This window comes from Rhipicephalus microplus, chromosome 2 (assembly GCF_043290135.1).
Source record: "Rhipicephalus microplus isolate Deutch F79 chromosome 2, USDA_Rmic, whole genome shotgun sequence".
In the NCBI taxonomy this organism is placed as follows: domain Eukaryota; kingdom Metazoa; phylum Arthropoda; class Arachnida; order Ixodida; family Ixodidae; genus Rhipicephalus; species Rhipicephalus microplus.
The window spans coordinates 219,998,475-220,021,601 of record NC_134701.1 but is presented as its reverse complement, the minus strand read 5'-3'; the positions used below and the strand labels follow the sequence as shown (position 1 = coordinate 220,021,601).

The 23,127-nt window shown below is 45.3% G+C and overlaps 1 protein-coding gene and 1 long non-coding RNA gene across 2 annotated transcripts in view; one reads left to right on the top strand and one right to left on the bottom strand.

Moving 5' to 3' along the window:
* Positions 1-23,127, top strand: part of LOC142793763 (cell adhesion molecule Dscam1-like) — a 510,593-nt gene that overhangs the window by 83,302 nt on the left and 404,164 nt on the right. The window lies entirely within an intron of this gene.
* LOC142774976 (uncharacterized) lies at positions 5,796-15,145 on the bottom strand. Its single transcript, XR_012886603.1, has 3 exons — positions 15,011-15,145; positions 12,031-12,286; positions 5,796-6,438 (listed from the first exon to the last, which is right to left on the bottom strand). It is a non-coding gene; the product is annotated as an uncharacterized LOC142774976 (long non-coding RNA).

Here is a 23,127-nt window from a genome sequence, read left to right as displayed (position 1 = left end):
CATCACATCATTAAAAAGAAGAGGATGAACAAAACGAAACGGTGACTATTCGTACATTAATCGATGCACCCTCACGTCATGTTTACTATGAATAGAAGTTTGCATGTTCAAAAAATATGAAATATGACTAAGAACAAGTATACGCAACGCACCAGGATAGGCATAAAAGGTAAACCAGCAGATTCTGATCACACATATACGATGCATGCTTAATAAAGAAAGGAGGAGGAAGCAACAAAAAGGGAGAAGGCAGGGAGGTTAACCAGAAAGACATCCGGTTGGCTACCCTACACTGGGGGATAAAGGAAGGGGACAAGAAAGACGAGAAAGAGGAAAGAGAGGGAAAAAAGGGGGTGGGGGAGAGACTGACAGTAATTTCACTGCAGCGTGTAGAACTCTACCGCATGTCAGAGGCGTTCACACAAGCCTGTCTTTCTCAGGAAACGCAGCAGTGCTTTCACTGCCTTGTGGGCTGTCGAGGCATGTGTACGTTGCTGTAATAGCACCTGCACAGAAAGAGGCCGATCATCCACTCGCCGCATTGCGTTGGCAAGTACTTGTCTCTCTGAGGCAAATCGAGGACAATGACACAACAGGTGTTCGATATTTTCGTCGGTGCCGCAAACATCGCACGTCGCACTGTCAGTAATTTTGATTAACGTAGTATAAGCTTTTGTGAAAGCAACTCCCAGCCAAAGGGATAGAGAAGCGAAGCTTCACGTCGATGTAGGCCGGGGGGAGGCCGGAGTTGTAGTGAAGGGTCGAGCTCGTGCAGTCGTGTACGTCGTATGCTTGGTGTGTTCCACTCAGTCAGTGTGAGACTGCGGGCCAGTTGACGAATCTGCCTCGCCGCATCCGCTCTTGAAAGCGGTATCAAAACGCTGTTCGCTTCTTTATGTGACGTGCGAGCAGCATGATCTGCAGAATCATTGCCGCCTATACCACTATGCCCAGGTAACCACTGAAAGACGATGTCATGGCCTTTTTGTATTAACAGGTGGTGAAGTTTCACGGTTTGGTAGGTCAACTGGTCGTGGCATCCGCGTCGGAGAACTGATATCAGGCACTGTAACGCTGGTTTTGAGTCAGAAAACACAGCCCATTTACCTGGTCTTTCTTCTGAATTGATGTGTTCCAGTGCATTGCGCAGAGCCTCGAGTTCTTCCGTCGTTGAACTTGTCACATGTGAAGTCCTAAAACACCGATTTATCCCTTGTGATGGTATAACCACTGCTCCACCTGAACTAGACGGCGTAGTAGAGCCATCCGTGTAAATGTGCACGTGGTTATTGTAGTTTTCTTCCAGTAGGAATAGACTCAGTTGTTTCAGGGCATGTGTCGGTAAGTCCGATTGTCTCCTCATTCCTGGAATCATTAAGTGAACTCGCGGCCGGCTCAAGCTCCAAGGAGGAAGCAGTGGCTTTGATGCAGGTGCGTATGTCTCAGCAAACGATGAACGATTCTTGGAGACAATAGTGCCGTATGCCGTGCGGGGCCTTTCAGCAGCTAGGCTCGCCAGGTGGTGAGAAGGGGTCCTGGCATAATGCCTGAGGTGCATGCGCATTGTCTCGGTAATAATATGCGTATTTATCGAGTGATCTTGAGCGATGGCAATGGTTTCAGCCGTTGAAGCACTGCGGGGTATTCCAAGGCATATCTTAAGTGCTTGGGCTTGAATGCTCTGAATTGCGCGCAGGTTGGTCTTGCCGGTGTTAGACATTGCAGGTAAGCTGTACCGTAAGAATCCGATAAACAGCACTCTGTACAGTTGTAGCATAAATGGTATGGGCACTCCCCAATTTTTTCCTGCAAGCAATTTGAGCATGTGGCATGTTGCGATCAGCCGCTTCTTCACATGGTTCACGTGTGGAGTCCACGACAGGTTTCTATCTATTATGACTCCCAAGAACCTGTGGCTTCTGCTGAACGATATGTATTCTTCATTAATCGATATACTGTAAGCAGACATTGGTTTCCACGTGAACGCTACCACTGCACATTTTCCGCAGGACACCTCGAGGCCTTGTTTACGAAGATAGCATGACGTCGTTGTAGCAGCCTTCTGAAGGCGGGCGCGAAGCTGAGGCCTTGTCACACCTGATGTCCAAATGCAGATGTCATCAGCATAGACAGAAAGTTCTACAGTGCTAGGTAGCTGCTCGACTAGACCAATGAGAGTTAGGTTGAAAAGGGTAGGGCTTAGCACTCGTCCCTGAGGAACTCCTCGGCTGCTGTAATAATCAGGTGTTGGGCCATTCGCTGTCATCACGTAAAATGATCTCAGCTGTAAGTAGCTGTACACCCACATATATATCTTGCCCCAAGACATACTGTTTCCAAAGCACTAAGGATGGCTTCATGGGTGACATTGTCGTAAGCCCCCTTAACGTCTAGAAACAGGGCGGCGCACAGTCTCTTACAGGCTTTCTGGTGTTGAACATATGTCACCAGATCAACAACGTTGTCGATTGACAAATGGCCGCGCCTGAATCTGGTCATAGATACTGGATAGATTTCGTAGTGCTCTAAATACCACTCCATTCGTGTTAGAATCATTCGTTCCATCGTTTTTCCCACACAACTGGCAAGTGCGATAGGATGGTATGAGGCAATATCCAAAGGAGATTTACCAGCCTTTAGAAGTGGAATGAGGCGACTTGACTTCCATGCCTGGGGAACAGTACCAGTCTGCCACGAGTCGTTGTATAGGCGTAAGAGTGCCTTCCGAGCTTCGTCTCCAAGATTACAAAAGGCACGATAGGTAATGCCGTCGGGGCCGGGTGCTGAAGAACGTCTGCACAGTGCCAGTGCCGCCTCTAGCTCATCCATAGAAAACTGGCATTCCATACGGGTATCACGTGAGGGCGGTGGGTTGTCAAAAGTTCCCGTTCTTGATACTGTGAAATCGGAATCACCGGCAATTCTTCTACAGAAAGATTCTGCGACGTCAATCTCTCTGCATCGAAGGTGAAGTGCCAGAGATGTAAACGGGTGTCGCTGACCCAAGGTTGTGCTAAGACCCCGGACAGTTCGCCATATCAGTGATAGGGGCTTTCGTGGATCCAACGACTCACAAAAGGATGTCCAACGTCGCCTAGCCAGTTTATCCATATGCTACTGCATTTTCTTTTGAATGCGTCTAGCCAGCCTCAAATCATCCATGCACTTTGTCCGTCGGTACCTTCGTTCTGCACGACGGCGTATTGCGCGAAGTTTCTCAAGCTCGATGTCTAAATCGGTGCGCTTGTGACTAGTCAAATGTGTATGCGTGGTATTCTGCAGGACATCCTTTATCGAGTCCTCTAGGTTATATGATGAGCCATCGGTACAGAAGTCTTCCATTAACATTTTGAATTTCGGCCAATCGGTGTACTTGAGGCCTCTTGAGGACTTGGAGCTGGTGAAACCTTCTATACACAGGTAAGTTGATATATGGTCGCTGCCCCGCGTTTCCAGATCCGAAAACCAGTGCACTTTCCTGATAAGTGAGCGAGAAACCAATGTAAGGTCCAGGCAGCTGCTATAGGCTGATCCGCATAAATATGTAGGGCTTCCATCGTTACAAACGCAGAGTTCGTACCCCGAGGCTAAGGACACCAATTTTCTTCCTCTAGAGTTGTCCCTGGAGCTCCCCATAGAAAATGGTGGGCATTGAAGTCGCCAGTGATCACCCATGGCCTTGGAGTCGATGTCAGAATACCGCGTAAGCGCTAGCAGTCAAGGCGGCTTGATGGAGATAAGTAAGCTCCGATGATCGCGCAAGCAACCTTATCCTTCTTCACAGTAAGGCACACTTACTGATTCCCTTCATCAGGCGAGACTCTGTGGTGAACGTAAGTGAGGTCATGGCGCATGAATACAATAACTTTGCTGCAGTCTCTGTGAGTGGAGGACATAAAGCACTCATATCCTGACAGCTTGATTGAAGCACACAGGTTGGGTTCACAAATCACAGTAATGGGGAAGCGGTTCACAAATACAAATTGTCTAAAGTCAGACATGCGCGACTTCAGTCCTCTGGCGTTCCACTGAAAGACAGATGCATTCTTGACTTCCGCTCGAAACGACGGTGCCTCGCTGGCCATGGTTTTACCTTAGAGCTGCAAGCACCGGCCTCAGGGTGTCCAGCACATGCAGTGCGGTCTGCGCAACAGAAGTCTTCATATTACTCAGTAGGACACGCATGGTACTCATCAGCGATTGCAGCAAGCTTATCACTTGATCTTCATTCATCGCATCACTGGTTTGAGGGGTCGTCGAGGGCGGCGGGATTTGATGCAGCTCCGAAGTAGGTTGACGTCGTGGAAAAGAGGGCCACTGTTCGGAAGGCGCGACTGCTGTCCCTTTCTTCTGTTTGGCAGTATCCGTCTTCAGTGAGCTCGGTGTTTGCGGGTCAGCCTCTTTGATAGAGGATGACATCTCTCTATCGGTAGAGGCGTTTTTCCGTGATGGTCTTCGCCCACGACGCCGTACACACTAAACCAAATCTGACCCTTAAGGGTGTAAATGAGCTTGTCGCCAGACGAACACCCTTTGCTCCCTATTGGGTGTTCAAAAAAGGGTGCTGAAAAAGGGTGCAGAGCTCAGCACCCTTAAGAAAAGGGTGCAGAGCAAAAATTTTGAAGGGTGTAATGAGTGCACCCTTTAAAAAAAGGTGCTGTGATGTCATAACACCCTTTCAAATGGGTGCTGGAAGGGTGCTCCACATCGACGTACTAGTGGGCCAAATCTAGGATTGATGCTAAAGATGGCTAAAAATGCAGATTGCTGTATACTCTGTAGACCATGCTGAGTGACAGCCCACATACGGTTTGTTAGTACTTGAACCCATGTACTAAGTCGTCCATTCCACCCTGAACACGTGCACCGTGCACGCGGCCGGCCCTCCACAGAGTGCCTTCCGCAGGCGCTTATGAAACCAGCACTGAAACACAGTGACAGCTCTAGGTAGGGCTTTAGCATCATCGTCTTTTAAAATACAGTGTCTCTGCAGTGAAGCTACTGGTAAGTTGGCTCCAGTGTTTTGCTTTCTCTATGTGTAGGCAAATAGAGAATCCGGCACTGTTATCGAGAAGTGCTGCAATTGTGCCTTCCCCTTTCCAGGTGCTGTTCCTCGGGTTTTCATTTTTGGCTGCTCTGGATAGAACAACCTGCACTTCTGAAGAAGTGTCGAATTTTAGATAAGCTTGTACTGTTGCAAGAGCAAAGTTAGCTTCACCACAAAGGAAGTGTGATTTGGCGAAGCTGCCGTTCTCCAGCAGTCAACAAAGTGGCGGCCCACTTACAGCTGTCTGTACGTTTGTGTACTAGTTACCAAAGTGCCCTCGAGAAGCGCTCGGCAGAGTGCCGGATGCATGGTGCAATGTTCAAGGTGGAAGTAGACAATATGTAAATATATACCTTAAAGCAAGCTATATTGAATAAATATGTGTGTTTCAATAATCATGAAATTGATCCCAGAGTGCGTATATGGCCTGTGCTACCATTTTTGGTCCAGAATGAATGTAATCTATTCAAGGCCCCTTGCTGCACACATGCATGCACAATTTATGGATGCTTGGTCACCATACAGACATGCATGCCTGCAAATTAAAAATTCACAAGTTTCGAATACTGGTGATTATTTCAAATGCCATATACTCACTTTGAAAGACACACAGATAATATGCACTAAACACAGAACCTTACGACATTGCGCTCTTTTAAATTATGTGTAGCAGACATGAGCTTTTATGCATGTGAGAATGCAAGATATTAGGCCCCAACAAAAATTTATGACAAATAAATTAACATGATGCAAATAGTCACTATTTTATTGTACATAGCATACAAATGAAAAAGATTGACAATAGTAAACATGAGCTATGACCTTCTGCATCGATTGTAATGGTGAGATCTTTGTGAGTGAGGATCAATCTTCTGTTTTTCAAATCTTTTTTCTTACGAGTAGACATCTTTTTTGTGACGAGACTTGTTTTTCAACTTTTAACATTCTGACTTCCCTCCTTGCATAGTAGGTAACAAATAAATTATTTAGAACAACAAAATATAAGTTAGAGGCACCAGCAGTCCAATGGCACTTATTGAGGGTGTGGCCAGTGCCCACAAAATTGAAAAAGAAAATAGATAGGAAAGTAGGTGTGTGGTAAAACATGTGGGCTTATATAACATGCTTTGGTCATTATGCTAAAAGCCTTGACTACAAACTTGCTTAAGGCTTATTTACAGCTCTCCCTTTATATATGTGTGTGTGTTTCTAAACTTGGGCGTTACAAAATCACAAATATGGGCAAAGTAATGCAAGTGGTGTTGGATTAATATAATGTGATCATTCAAACACTTGCACAATCCATCTTCAGCTGCCCAGGCGACTTTGGTTCCTTTTACAAAAGTGTGGTCAGGGCGCTCCTTCTCTACAGCACATCCGCACCTGGAAGCCTAAAATAGAGACAGAAGTAATCACTATGAGTTTCACAAGACAGACTGTCCAAGATACAATATGCTTTGTCATGTTGGAGTGTTCTTAGTTCTATAGGAGTCGAAGTCAGCATCAAAATTCGCTTTGTTTTCAACGGAAAACATGCTTGTTGGAGGTCCCCCAGGCAAAAAGCTGTGTAAACAACTTGACAGTACCTGGGGGCCTACACAGGGTAGCACGTACAACAGATTTCACATACAAAAACAAACAGCATAGTAGAAATGAAATATATACACAAGAAACATCTGAGCAATGATTCAGCATGATGCACACGTGAAACATGAGTTAGGTTTGAGTAAAAAGCTATTCATCAAGTAATTGTGCACATCCGATTTGAACAAACCGAATAAGGCACTGAAGTTAATTAGGTTTTGAAAGAATTGTAAAGTGCCAATAAGCAATATTCTAGTCTAGCTCTACAATAGTGTGTCATGTCTGTAGTACTACAGGTTTTCCCGCTCAATTTAATCCAAGCGCCAGCCAAATTAATCTAGGCGCCAGTCAATTTAATCCAGCCGCCACCGAAATTAATCCAGGTGCCATTTATTTTAATCCAAGTGCCACTGAAATTAATCCAACCGCCAGCCGATTTAATCCGGACGCCAGTGAATTTAATCCTGATGACATTGTGACTTCAAAACGACCCAGAATTTTCGGGAAGGCGTGGAGATAATAGCTTTGGAGTGAATGTAACAGGGAACAACCATGAATGAGTCACTAGTGACACAATGTGACTCGCGCGACTTTATGACGTCTATCACGCGCGTGAGCACTATTCACACCTTCGACATGCATATCAAAGGAAAAGCCGTCCACACAGTAATAACTTGATAATTATTAACCAGGCCAATATCTCATCACGAGTGACTTAGGTGACGTCCTCACGCATATCACCCACGCACACACTGTCTTAACCTTCCGTCATGCATATCAAATGAAACGTCTTTGAAAGGGCGGGATTTTGATACCTAAAACTCGGCCAAGTCACCTGATAACCAGTTCCTCAGGGGACGTCATCACAAATATCACCCGCACACGTAATTTACTCGCCTACCGACATGCATACCAAACGAAACGTCTTTGAGAGAGCAATAACGTGGTACCTATGACTCGGCCAACTGACTTGATTACTTGTGATTTAGGTGACGTCATCACGCCTATCACCCACGCACACAATGTCTAACCTGCCATCATGTATACCAAACGAAACGTCTTCGAGAGGCTAATAAATTGAACGCTGTCAATCGGCAGAGTGACGTGATAACTAGTGACTCGTGTGACGTCATCGCGTTTGACACCCACGCACGCTGCGTCTAACCTGAGTTCATACATATCAAATGAAACGTGTTTGAGAGAGTAATAACTTGAACGCTGTCACAAGGCCCAGTGACGTCATCACTAGTGACTGGCATGACGTCATTTCGCCTAAGACTCACGCAACCACTCTATAATGTGCCTTCATGCTTATCAAACGAAACGTCTTTGTAAGGGTAATAACTTGAATGCTGGCACTAGGCCGCGTGACGTCATCACTAGTGACTCACGTGACGTCATTACGCCTATCACACGCACACGCAGTGTCCAAACCTGTCTTGCTAGGTCTGCGTCGCTAGGTCTACTGAGAGCATTTAAGTTATTACTCTCTCTAAGACGTTTGGTTTGATATACATGAAGGCAGGTTACAGAGTGCTTGCGTGGGTGTCAGGCATGATGACGTCACGCCAGTCACTAGTGATGACGTCACTGGGCCTTGTGACAGCGTTCAAGTTATTACTCTCTCAAAGACATTTCGTTTGATATGCATGAAGACAGGATTGGACACCGCGTGCGTGGGTGTCAGGCGTGATGACGTCACGCCAGTCACTAGTGATGACGTCGCTAGGCCTAGTGAGAGCATTCAAGTTATTACTCTCTCTAAGACGTTTCGTTTGATATACATGAAGGCAGGTTACAGAGTGCTTGCGTGGGTGTCAGGCATGATGACGTCACGCCAGTCACTAGTGATGACGTCACTGGGCCTTGTGACAGCGTTCAAGTTATTACTCTCTCAAAGACATTTCGTTTGATATGCATGAAGACAGGTTTGGACACTGCGTGTGCGTGTGATAGGCGTGATGACGTCACTGGGCCTTGTGACAGCGTTCAAGTTATTACTCTCTCAAAGACATTTCGTTTTATATGCATGAAGACAGGATTGGACACTGCGTGCGTGTGTGATAGGCGTGATGACGTCAAGCCAGTCACTAGTGATGACGTCACTGGGCCTTGTGACAGTGTTGAAGTTATTACTCTCTCAAAGACATTTCGTTTGATATGCATGAAGACAGGTTTGGACACTGCGTGTGCGTGTGATAGGCGTAATGACGTCATGTGAGTCACTAGTGATGACGTCACGCGGCCTAGTGCCAGCATCAAGTTATTACCCTTTTAAAGACGTTTTGTTTGATATGCATGAAGGCACATTATAGAGTGCTTGCGTGAGTCTTAGGCGAGATGACGTCACGCCAGTCACTAGTGATGACGTCACTGGGCCTTGTGACAGCGTTCAAGTTATTACTCTCTCAAACACGTTTCATTTGATATGTATGAACTCAGGTTAGACGCTGCGCGCGTGGGTGTCAAACGCGATGACGTCACACGAGTCACTAGTGATCACGTCACTCTGCCGATTGACAGCGTTCAATTTATTAGCCTCTCGAAGACGTTTCGTTTGGTATACATGATGGCAGGTTAGAAATTGCGTGCGTGGGTGATAGGCGTGATGACGTCACCTAAATCACAAGTGATCAAGTCAGTTGGCCGAGTCTTAGGTAACACGTTATCGCTCTCTCAAAGACGTTTCGTTTGGCATGCATGTCGGCAGGCGAGTAAATAACGTGCGCGGGTGATATTTGTGATGACGTCCCCTGAGGAACTGGTTATCAGGTGACTTGGCCGAGTTTTAGGTATCAAAATCCCGCCCTTTCAAAGACGTTTCATTTGATATGCATGACGGAAGGTTAAGACAGTGTGTGCGTGGGTGATATGCGTGAGGACGTCACCTAAATCACTCGTGATGAGATCATTGGCCTGGTTAATAAGTATCAAGTTATTACTGTGTGGACGGCGTTGCCTTTGATATGCATGTCGAAGGTGTGAATAGTGCTTACGCGGGTGATAGGCGTGATAAAGTCGCGCGAGTCGCATTGTGTCACTAGTGACTCATTCATGGCTTTTCCCTGTTAAATTCACTCCAAAGCTATTCACTCCATGCATTCCCGAAAATTCTGGGTCGTTTTGAAGTCACAATGTCATCAGGATTAAATTCACTGGCGTCCGGATTAAATCGGCTGGCGGTTGGATTAATTTCAGTGGCACTTGGATTAAAATGAATGGCACCTGGATTAATTTCAGTGGCGGCTGGATTAAATTGACTGGCGCCTAGATTAATTTGGCTGGCGCTTGGATTAAATTGAGCGGGAAAACCTGTAGTATTTGCCTGTTAGGTATGCTGTAGTCATGAACATATTCAGTTTTCCTAATACCTAAAACTTAGCATGTTGCAGTCCAGCTGTTCATGTTCAAAAAATAATTGTTTATGATAGCATTTAGGTTACAAAATTGATGCTAAAAATTTGGCAGACCCCACATACTTTGGGAATCGATGTTATGCGAAACACGCATAACATGTATTTTAATCTTTTTATTGAGCGATCTTATGAAGTGGAGCTCAATATAAGTACAAATTCTCGCACACACATACGTCAAACAGCCGCACATGTTTCATTTGTTATGGGGAGATGTCACACGTTTGACAACATTACCAGTTATTTGCTGTTTCGTAACGATGCCAACAGAAACATGGATATTAGCCACACTAGAAGTGGTAGGCTGGTATGAAGCACTGGTGTTTGCGCTGGCACTCGCGACGATGGTAGCTCTCAACACTGCTACACAAATACTTCACAGGATGGTGCCTGACTACAATTTACTTTGATTCGACCTCACGGCTGCATCATAGGAGTGCACATGTAATAGTTATAAAATTTGATAGCCAGTACTGCAACGACAGTTGATGTTACACAAACATTTGAGACTATTTAGAAAGTATAACCGAGGCCGGGCATGGGTCTGTGGTAGAATACTTAATTACCAAGTAGAATACTAGGTTTCGATTCCTGCTAGGACACTTGACTTTATTCTTTGCATTCATTTGGTCAATGCTACCTATGTCAGCTTTTTAACATGATAGCCTTGAAGAGCTCGTGTCGCAGAAAACCCGCCGCCGGCGTCTGCCCCGTTGGTTGTGAGTGAAAAATCGACTGTGAATCTGTGACCGAAAAATCACGTTACCTAGTTTCCAGAAACTCAAAATTCCTACTTATGACCTAATGGAGGCGTGCTAATTGCTGCAAAACAAAACCCCCAAGTCGTACTACTAGACACTCATCACAGGGCTTAACACACAGAAGTCTATTGACATCGGCCAAAAATTAACGTTAGATGTACAGCGCTATTCCTTTTCCCCATTTCATGAACTACACAATGCCATGATAATTGTACCCTGGTATTTTTGGTGGGCTATATCGCACAAAAAATGCAAGGATTATGTCAAAATAATGGCATCAAATTTTACCAACATGTCATCGAAATAGAGGCACAGGCTACTAGTCTTATTTATAATGCTAAGAGCATTCAAAATAAAGGCATTGAAGATAGCTGGTGGCCTTTTTCACTATATAGGTATCAATTTTTCACTATCTAAGTATCAAAATTCTGCCATGTCAGTCATAGTTTACTGACATTGCAAGCTCAAGAAAAGTGTGGCTCTGAAGGCATCAACACAGCGTTTCGCCAGATCTTCTAAGAAGGCAGTCTTTAAAATTGCTAATGTTTCCAATTTTTTTTTTGCTATAAATTTCGTGCCTTGCATCCAAATGAACCTCAATCCTACTTGTTTTTTTGCATTCGTGCTCTCACTAACTGCTTACCTTGTCTTGTCAAGTGGTCGTTGACATAAATAGGACTACTTAATCTAAAAGGAAAGGCCACTGTAGACAGACGTAAGTTTTTTGTCTTATCCCGAACATTTCATTTGTAACATCGTTCATAATGCACTATTTTTTTTCAAACTAAACTTGTTTGTTCCTACTCTGTTTGCGGTGTCAATATCATCACGAGTAATGGTTTTTCCATCAACGCCCAAAAATTTCAGACAGCATCAAAAGAAAACCCTCATCTGAGATGCCTTTGATGTCGAATAGTTCAACCTTGAATACAGTGTAAATTCTTCGATTTTCATCTGAAGTTGCTTATTTTCACCTGGAAGTTTTTTGTGCCTGTTTCAAGGTGGGACAGGCTCTTCATGCAAAGCCTTCATTTCTAAAGAGAGCGCGTTGACACTGTCACCACCTTCGTTCCACACTTCTTGAAGGACTAAAGTTCAGTATGAATTTTGTGCTTGAAATCCTCTGTTTACCATGACAAACAACACAGGAAACATTAGTACTCTTGCTTGGCAGGAGTGCATGCAGTAATACTAACACAATTAAAGCAAGAAATAAGTGTCTAACCTGTGCAAAAATGATTTTGGCAAGCACTGTGAAGACCACAGACACTGCTGCCAAACTGAGAAGAATATGGAGAGCACTTCATATAAGTAGGCAGCGTCCAGTAGCTTGGTGAGGCACAGCGCATAAGCAGGGTGAACAGAGCTGATGCTTGAAACAATGGTTCAGAGTTCGCTGGTGCTTGGGCTCCTTGACCTTGTCAGGAAATTTCCTTGAGCAGCCTCACTCAAATGAAATTACAGACCGTGCCAAAGAATTTCTGCACCAGTGCAAAAAAATTATTTTAGTGAGGTTTGTCTAGACTGCATGCGCTGCTTGCCAAATTGCAGTGAATGGCTAGAAACGCATGGCCAACATATATTTAGTGGCACGCAACTGAGAAATACAAAAAGGGTGTGCTGCAGTATAAATACAACGAAAAACATGCTGCTGCAGAGCTTTTCATGTCGATGTCATACATGTGAATTTTCATAGCTCACTCATGCACAAAGATGAAGTTAGAACTCTTAGATGAAGACACCCCTTTTAGCTTTATTGACTGCGCGTAATTAAGAGATAAGCATGCGTGAGTAATGCTGTTGCCTGCAATCAATAAATTCTGTTCTTGAAGCTGACCAAATATATGCACGAGTGCATCCATAGAGGCATATTTGCATTTCTGTAGTTATGATACCAATGTGATGTGTTTCTTAAGTAAATGCCATGCAATATGCAGCATATGAATATTTTATTTCGTAAAATTGCAATACCACTACATATACATGTCAGTATGCGCATATGCATCCACTGCAGATAAAGCATAAAATTAAAGCAATACTGACACATGAATTTTTTACCAAGGTAGTGGAGGGCTCCAGAAATTTCGACCACCTGGGGTTCTTTAACGTGCACATAAATCTAAGAACACAGGCCTACAGCATTTTCACCTTTATCGAAAAAGCAGCCAGCAAGGCCGGAATATCATCCTGCGACCTTCGGGTTAGAAGCAGAGTACCTTAGAGACTAGACCACTGCGACAGAACTTCAATCTCCCTGTTCCCCCGTGTAGGGTGATAGACCGTCTTTGCTGGTCTGGCTAACCTCCCTGCCTTTCCTTCTCTACCATTTATTCTCATGAGTTCAACGAATGAAGCTTCCTTCAAACGGCTAACATTCGGACGTTTATAATTTGCCTGAAATTGAGTTCACTAAATGAATATTGTGTGCTGCTTCATAGTGATCATTGATCTAAATTGTTCTGGTTGGCTAAAAAGGCACTACTCCTCATTTCTAATCAAACAGCACAAGCTGTGTAATGACCATAGGGGAGGAAAAGTGGAAACGCTAAGACAAAACATCAATCTTGAACCCCATGCCACCACAATGAAGCAGGCAAGCTTCTGAAATATTGACCGGCAACCAGGATCTCAGACACTGCAGATAGCTACATAATGTAATGGTTTCCCAACATGACGTAAAGGCAGCAGAATCACATATTGCCTAACCTGCTTCATTATGATAACGATGAAGCCATAACATTATTGGCCTCTGTATGCTAATAACAATTTACCTTGCATATCATGTGACATTAACATTCAATATGACGTCATGAATCTTGCATCCTACCATGTGGTCTAAGTACCAACAATGCGGTTTTAGTGACGTCGGTGCAAAGCAATAAACAACAATCACTTGGTGAAGATTATTTTTGATATTATTCAATTGGTCTTATGCGTACATCTTCAAAAAATGGCAGTTTAGATTTGTTCATTTTTAGATAAATACAATGTCTAAGTTTGCATGTCAGCAGCAACATATGCACGCCTTTGACACGCATACTGTGATGTATAACCTTATTGTGTTTTGAGCAATAAATTAGGCATTCATACACTGCACATATCACAGGTCACTTGTAAATCTGCAGCGAGGTCATAAAGAATTTATGATATTAGATAAAGCGTTACACTTGTATTCGAAAGTGTCATTGGAAGTTTTGATAGAACTTAGTTTTAGAATGTTTGTGGACGTATAGGTATTCGGCAAAGTTTTAACACCAAAGCGGGCTGCAGCGCCCACAATTCTTTTACAAACCAGAAGAATGCAATGATATGTGAACAGGGGGGAACAAGCAGTACCACCGAAATTGCACTCGAACGAGTGAACTACTGCTCAACCTAGCGCTTGCACAGCTAAGGTACGGCTATTCGGCCACTCATAGAGAAAATGTATTGACCCAGGCGTAATTGCACGCTTTGAGAACCGCACCTACAGCACGCTGTGTCAAGTTTACGCACACTTAATTAAGCTGAATATCATGGTGATTTAATATTATACGTGCCCGGTGGATGCAAACACATTTGGTCACACAGGAAAACACATCTACCTTATAGTAGTCACACACATTTAATGATCATGTAGCTGTTGAAAAGAGGACGCGTAACACAAAACTTTCTTCATATACTTCTTTGGCACAGAAAACGAACAAGGCCGCGTAAATACCAACGCGGACACCACGTTATTCTCCATTCTTCTAAATTAAATACGCAAAGATCTAATTCAACGCGAATCACCGGAATACTCCAACGCACGCGACACACAGACGACGCTTACGGCTCCCATGCGCAGTCCCCGAACGGCATCCGACGGCATTGCAAAAATATAGTGATTCATAGCGTGAAGAGCATCGCCCGCCGACTCACAGCATCACAGCGCACACCTCCTTCCTCCACAGAAAAAAATCATCCGCGCGTAACGTCCCTGAACTTAGAATTGAGCCTAATGAAATCAGACACGCCAGCAGGCTCACTACGTTAATAAAAACTCACTTATCGTCTACAAGATAGGAAAACCTTAGTTCACAAGGTTATTATACTATAGCGCTTTCGGTGTTAACCGCGGCAGGAGCCGAGGACGCGAGCGGAAAAACAACAGCCTGGATCGGGCACGCCGCGGCCTGGCCGGAGAAGCAAAAAACAAAGCGTCGACAGCAGAAACATCCACCTACCTTTTTAGTTTGGCGAGCGCTCGACGGTACAAAGCAGCCGGTCCTTTCTTGAGTATAGTGCATCTTCGTAACAAGCAGCACCGACAGAACACGAAAGACAGCGCAAGCACACATTGAACAACATAAAAAATCGACTTTAAACGCTCAACACACGGCCGTTGCGGCCTCCAGGAAGATACCGCCATTTCTGTCTTGCTGACGCCACCGATCCGCATTTGCGCATATAATCTTTTATATGATAAGTAAATAGATTATTTCTGCTTAAATTTTATGTAAAAAATAGTGAAAATAGAAGATACGCAAGTGTGTATTGCATAGAATATTTTTTACCTTCGAAATTGACAAAATCACATAACGCGTATTTGCGCGAAATTTGAAATGTGAAAGAGCGCGCGAAATTTGAAACGTTTGCTTGCTTGTGTATTTCTTATACCGATACCTTGTTAACATCTGTACATTGGTTGAGTGGTTAAGCTGGCTGTTAAAAACAGTGTTAAAGTGGTTGTATATTAGTACAAAGTACAGGCAGCAAGCAAAATTTGTCACAACAAAATGAGCGTATTAGTTGGCAAACAATATTTTAGCTGTCTTTAGTGAATTTTCTTTAGGAAAATGTTTTAGTCAAGGCTCATTTTAACTTGCTTTGAAGAATATTTCTATAAACAAAATCAAGAAAACGTTTCTTTAATGTTATAATATTAGAACGTCAAAGTCCATAGCCCGCCATAAAAAGTGGTAACACGTGTCAACTGATACATTGTAAGGTTAACAAATATTTGTACAACACAAAAACTATTTTATCTACCACGGTCTTGCTGGTTTGTATTTCTTTGCATTAACAAATGTATGATTTATATATACTGTCATGGACGAAGCTTTGTTTTCAATGTTAGGCGCAAACGAGGCCGAGAGCTCTATATGTGTAAGTCACAATTCTGTTGTAGCTCTACAAGCTGCGTGCTCCGCCATTGGCTAGTGAGCTTGTAGCGCATGGCTTGGTCAGCGCCGGCCGTGAGGCGACGAGAAAAAGGCAGCAAGAATGCAAGAACCAAAGCAGAACTTACGTTCAGCCGGGCACTATCGCTATTCAGATATCCGTTACTGTGGTGGGGCTATTAATGAGACCATGGTGTCTAACCAGTAGACATCTAAAAGCTGTTGGTTATGCTCTATGACCACGTTACTCACAAAGCTTTGTCGGTGACTGTGCACCCTAATGGGTGCTCATCAGCACCCATTAGTTGTTGCACCCTTTTTGCACCCCAGTTTCCACCCTTTTGATGTGTTCACCCTTTAGGTTCCGCTTGTAGGGTGCTGAGACGCGAATAGGGTGCTCAAAGGGTGTGCTTAGGGTGTCGGCACCCTTTTCGACACCCTTAAGGGTCAGAATCGGTTTACTGTGTAGTCGGTGTAGTGTAGCGGCAGCTTCCCTGTGCGTTGAATTTTGTCCCGCACCATACGCCTGAGTACCGCGTGCTCGTTGCGCACCCGCGGGCAATCTTTGGATGAGGCCTCATGAGCGCCGTGGCAGTTTGGACATCGTAGTATGGTGGCACTGCAGGCGTCTTTTGAGTGAGACTCAGCGCACCGCGGACACACAACTTCGTTCTCACAGACACCTTTTACGTGTCCCATCTTGAAGCACTTGTAGCACTGCAGTGGCTTCGGTATGTAAGGACGCACTGAGTGGCGAACATGGCCAACTTTGACATACGAGGGAAGGCTGTCTCCCTCGAACACAAGCCTCAAGCAGCGTGAGTTGCCGAGTCTGGTAATGTGCGTAATGCGGGTGCCTTCAGTCGCTGGCTTTATTAGTATTGGCAGGTCATTAGCTGAGATGGAAAGATCCACATCATAAATGACGTCAACAGTGCCATTACAACCTGTAGCGACCATTGGCCGAACTTTCACGTTGCCGATTTCTGTTATGTGCCGAAGGCTTTGCAGTGCGCTACGGTGCATAACGTCTACAGCAAGGACATTCTTTCGTGCATTGATCCTCACGTCTTTGATCTCATTCGGCGCGGTTTCCTCGAGAAGCACAGAAAGAACTTGCCTGTTGAGGAATCGCAAGTTAGATGCAGGGTCTTCAGGCATAAACAGCATGGTGTGCGGCCACCGCTGTGGTGCAGTCTTAACGGTGGAAACACTTGCCGACGATGCCGTCCGCAGCAGTCTTCGTTTTGTAGATCGATTCATGACGACCGTGAAGTCATCATCCGATGACTCAAAGCCGTCCGAATACAAATCGGTTGCCTCACTGTCGGTGTCGCTCGACGCGTTGCTACGCTTCCTGGACGATGAAGTCCGGCGCGACGGTTGCACGCCTGGAACATTCTCAGGTGTATCCTGAAGCATCACCGCAAAGGAGGGAGCGGCAGCTCCCAGGATTTCCAGGAAAACAAATTGAAAACACTGAGACACGGGCACAAGCGTTCTGTGAGAGAATCACTTCGTCGTCGTCCAAATATGTACTTCCAAAGTACATATACAAAAAAAAATAAAGAAAGAAGTTGTAAGCAACATCTGCGACCCTTCGAAACAATATAAGCCTCACTACACTTCTCCCGATAATATTTTATTGCGCTTTATCTCTTCTGTTATTGAAACAGCTCGTATGACGGGAGCACAACACGAAAAATGCCACGGAATACATACAAATCATATGTTTCATCGCAAACAAGAATCAATGTACAAACAAAAGCAGCTGAATGAGGGCAACTTCCTCCCTTTTACCGCCACAACTGAGTGCAAACTTTTAGAAAAATGATTATATTACACTATGTCAGCTTGATAGATGAGACAATGTCAAGAAGCGTTGTTTTTTATGAGGAATGTCTCGACGATCTCGCGTGCGTTCCTGGCCACGTTTTTGAGGAAGACATTTTTTTTTGCGGCTTACAACCGCACAGCCGTGATCACAACTCGAAGACCCAAGTGTTATTCTCTTTCATATCGCTCAATGCTGACGGAACGTTTTGTTCAGGTATGCGCCGCTATTCCAGCAACTTGGTTTCGTCCATCACAATCTAACGATTGTGAAATCACCTTTCTTGAATGACTTCGCACATAACCGTGACAGATGTTATTGTTGCTTAATTATTTCTTCCGGTTTGTGGTAAAACCTGCTGACTGTTAGTTCAGCGTGTTGTGCTCTGGTAGTGCTTGTCATGTGCGTTCGTATTTCGTGCAGTTTTCGACACGAGCCTTAACCGACTCACTCATCCTTACCTCCTTTTTTTTTTAGTAGACCCAGCGTACGGCTACTTTTTTTTAAGAACGTTGTTCCCCCTCTACTTTTCTATTTCGTTCAATATTTGCAATACAGCAGACCTAGACATTACAATAAACAATCTCTCAGTGCCGCTACTGTTTGACGGGGGTAACGAAATGACACTGCAATCGTACACAACGCGGTCATCGGGGCACATGAAAGTCGAACTTCAATGATATTGTGCCCAGACGCGTCCCTCTGGCGCAGTGGGTCAGAGAAATTGGTCGACGAAAACCGCGGCGAGGTTCTGGAATATCTCGTATCAAGAGCAGCGAGAGCAAAAGACGAAAAAAAACTGCAAATTCAAATTGGTGGCCGGTGGCGTTACGGACGGTGTGGAAGCGTTCCATAATAGAAATATGGGAGGAAGCAATTTCCCGACCAAAACGACAAGCAGGCAGCTACTACGGATGGCCGTCACAGAAGCAGTAGCATGAACCGCTAGCGACCGTTAGGAAATGGCCGGATGGCAATTTAATTTGAAGCGCCGGCACACGCTCGTACGTACGTACAAAAGCGAAATGGTCTGCGAGCAACAAGCGCAATAAGGAGGATAAAAAACACCTCCTGTTTGTACTCGTTTTTTTTCCCGTTTCGCTGAAAGCCCGAAGCAAAACGTAAGCGGTGAAAGTGAGCGCTCAAAACAATAGACGGGGAATTGCAAAGAGAAAAGAGGGGCGGGGGGGGAGGGGCAGGATTCTTGCGGCGAGTCTGGAACAAAAAAAATTCTAGCAATAATGGCGGTGCTATATAGGAGCAACAAGACGAAACAGACGCTCCGTGCTTTCAATCCCGGATAAATTATGGACAGTAGCGCAACAGAAGCACACTACCATTCGTTACCAAGAGCTAAGGAAAACAATAATAGCCAAGGAAAACAACAAAAAAACAAGAGTTAAGAAAAACAATATAAAACGAGAAAGAAAGCAACCGCGGGAGGAGCCGGGCTTACAAAGAAGCGTGTGAGACGCCGGAACAATGGTTGAAACCTGAATAAAACATATCTTGCCTCTGATTCCGCTTGTTTTCTTTTCCCTCCTGTTTAGGGCTCCCACAACGGTAGGCGCGGTTTTTGCCTAGGGAAAGGAAAAGGGCTTTGTGTGTAGCCCCACAAAGAAATCGCGGCCTCCTTCGCCCCGGCAGACGAGCTTTGGGAAAAGCAAGCTACACAGCCTGGAAGAAGTTTTGAGAGTTGTACGTGGGAAACGCTGTAGGGAAGGGGGGGGGGCGAGAAATTTGCAGCGAAATACTAAGACCATCGTTGGTATACGACCACTTCAAGGTGTCACCAGGGGAGTTGTGCGGAGGGAGAGAATTAAGGGGGAGAGAAATGCGAGGCTCTCCTTAAAATACCTCAGCCCAACCCCCCCCCTCCGCCCCCCGCTTCCTTCGGCGCTTTCATGATTCCACTTCCGCTAGTGAGGATTTCAGAGGTAAAGCCTTCAAAATGAAGCAGCGAACTTGTTTGCCCTGGACGGCTCGCGGCAGTTTTATTGCCGGCTGAGCCGTAATATTAATAGGCTTTGCTGCTAACGCCATTGTATGTTGTGCATCCCGTGTTTGGTTTGCGGAGCTAGCTGTATCAACGGTATGTCGGAAGCGTCGTAAGTAAGGTTATACGTTCGTTTTGCTGTGAGAATACAAACAAAGCTATATACTGGAAGCCAACGTTGTTACTTTCTCACAAGGTTGGTTTGGGAAGGCTATATTTACACGAGCCAACTTCTGGATTGAAAAGTAATAGCTGAGTTTACGGTTAGTAAGATGCCGATCGATCTCTGCATTGCCGTATTTAGCGATAAGGCCACGGTGTTCAATATTTCTCCAAGCCAGTCAGTCTAGTGAAAGATTTGAATAAAATTCACAAAGAAAAAGAATAGGTGGATCCCACTTAGCGTGGGAATCACATGATATGTGAAGCCCGAGTGACGAAAGTTGATATGTCACTTTATCAGCACACCGTTACGAGGCGGAGGTAAATTATGCCGTACATGGCTTCCATATCATGATTATCATGTTTGGACACGTCATTTATCCACATCATCTATTCGTGTCACCTGATACCGAGGCTGTGTTGCAATTCTTAGACAGCATGTAGACAGTCTACGCAGCCTGCTTAGAAGACAGCAGCGAGCCCATGCTGTCCGAAAATTGGAACACGTCTGCACGGTTTTTACGTGACGATGCTCCACCTCACGTCGAGAAGAAAAGGCTAAATAAACAAACGTAACAGTTGGAGTTTCTGGCTTAATTCGTGTTGAAATCAAGAATAAATAAACGTTACTCACATTTAGCGTCTGGGGAAGCGTCTGCTTGTGTGCATACGACCATTCCGGCGAGATATATCTGAGCGATTTACTGAGCCGCCATCTTGTTTAGACAGCAAAGTAGCCTGCATCGTATATGTCAACAATACGGTCTTCTCGAAGCTGCCTATTTTGCCGGCTACGTGAAAATTGGATGCGGACTTAAGATGGCCGCCGTCCATTTAACGGTCTATTTATCCGTCTACGGTGAGTATTGTAACACACCCCGAATATGGAGCTAGCGAAACGGCTGCGAGCGTGCTATGAGCGTAGCATGTAGTAAATACTTGCATGACAACCATGCCATGAATATCATGTTTAGATGTGTCATTTACCTTCGTCGTCCGTTCGCGTCATCAATACCAAATCTGGTATATGTGGAGCTAGCGATACGACCGCAAGCGCATCATGAGCGTGGCATGTATACATGTTGTTACAAGACGCACATCTCATGATAATCATGTTTGCACCAGTCACATACCTTCGCCGTCCATTCACGTCTCATAATACCCAATTTCGCATACGTGAAGCTAGCGAAACGGCGGTGAGCGCATCATGAAGGGCCCAGTATAATCCAACGTAACGTTGACGCGCGCACACTGGGCGCAGCGACGCTACGCTAACAAAACGCGATCACACTATTATCACGTGAGGCGCGACCGGTGCGACCAGCGTATGTCGGCGCGGCCCGGCAGCAACCGGCGCAAAATGCGACATGCCATGACATGCTGCATTTCCCGCTGACGATGGAAGACAGCACCTCGTCGGCCTATCTCCGTTATGGAGGGACGCCGGGTGCGCTCAAACGCGCATGCGTCAAAGCCACGCAGTGAGGCAGATCAACGTCTGGCGTTGCATCGCCGACGTTACGCGGCGAAACGAACGCCGCGCGCACGCGCGCCGGGTCACGTCGAAGTGTATCGGCGCCTTGACCGCGGCATTTAGTCATGTTCTCAAATGACACGCTACTAATTATTATCATTCTTGCGCCAGTCACATACCTTTGTCATCCATTCACGGGACGTTATACCAAATTTGGCATATGTGAAGCTGGCGAAATGGCCACGAGCACATCTTGAGTGTGGCACGTAGTCATGTTGTTGCGTGACACGCATGTTATGATTTTCATGTTAGGGTCGGTCGCTTGTGTTCGCCATGAAGTTTTGCTTACCATATAAGTTTTGCGACATGTCAGGTGCACGAATCTAACGCAAGAGCAGCAAAACTATGTAATGTAAACGATGATGATCATGACATACATGTCATAATTTTCTTGTGATGACTTGTCACATATTCTCGTCATACAGTAATGTTGTGCAATACCAATTTCGGTGTCCATACCATTATCGATACGGCCAGGAGAGCTAAAAGTCGTAGGCCACCAGACAGACAGACAGACAGACAGACAGACAGACAGACAGACAGACAGACAGACAGACAGACAGACAGACAGACAGCGAAATAAGAGAGATAGCCTCTTGAATCACGTGCAGAAGAAGTGTGAGCTCTTCTAAAAGTTTTGGACAGGACGTCTATCCTATGAAGTGCGTAGTAGATGCATCAGTTGATTTTTATTTCATTAGATCTGAATTTTAGAATAATAGAAGTCGTGATGGTAAGGAGGCGAAAACATGAAATTCACTTCGAGTGTGGAAACGTGCATTGCAATGTATAAACAATTCAGGGTTAGAACTTGAAGTGACAAAAAAAAGAAAACTAGCGGATGAAAAGACCTTGTAGAGAGCCACAGCATCGAAACCATATGCTTCTTTTTTCGTCGTTTTCTTTTTTTTTCTACAACGTTGCTGAGGCCAACCCGCTATCATAAATCTCCGGGCGGCTAAACTCCGGCGCACCCACGCGTAATCCCATTGCTCGACGCACCGCACGTGCGACACGCAATTTCGGCGCATTAGCATCGCAAACTATCGCATTTCGTTGGGCACACGCGCGCTATAGCTCGCTCGCAGCGTGTTTTCTCGTTCGACAACGCGTCGTCGCGGTGCATATGCAGAAAGACGAGGAGGGGGAAGAGGACGAAGTCGAGAACGCGGCTGCTGCCGGAAACCGCGACCAAGCGACCCTTCCCCAGTGAGACGGCCGGGAACGCTTGGGAAGCGGAGGCTACAGCGGGAACGACGGCAGCGTCGCTCCACTCTCACCGCCAAATGAAAACTAATGCAATCGTCGCAGCGGCGATGTTTGTCTAGATCAGCGACTTTCGTCACCTCCCCCCCCCCCCCTCCATTTTTTCTTCCTTTCTTTCGGTTCTGTTGGATCTACCACACTGTGGAACTTTCCACACCACCACCACTTTCACCTCTCTACATCCCTTCCCTCTCTTCGTACTTCCGGTTTCTCTTCCTCCCCTCCGCTCCACTTCCCTACACACTTAAGTTGCGCCTCCACTTCTACGCCTCTTCGCTTATACCACACTCATCCCAACGTGAAATGCTGATCGTGTTTTTTCTCCTTTTCCCTGTTGAGAGAAGCGCAACCTCCCTCAATCTTTTCTGTGTCCCTAAACGACTCTTCTT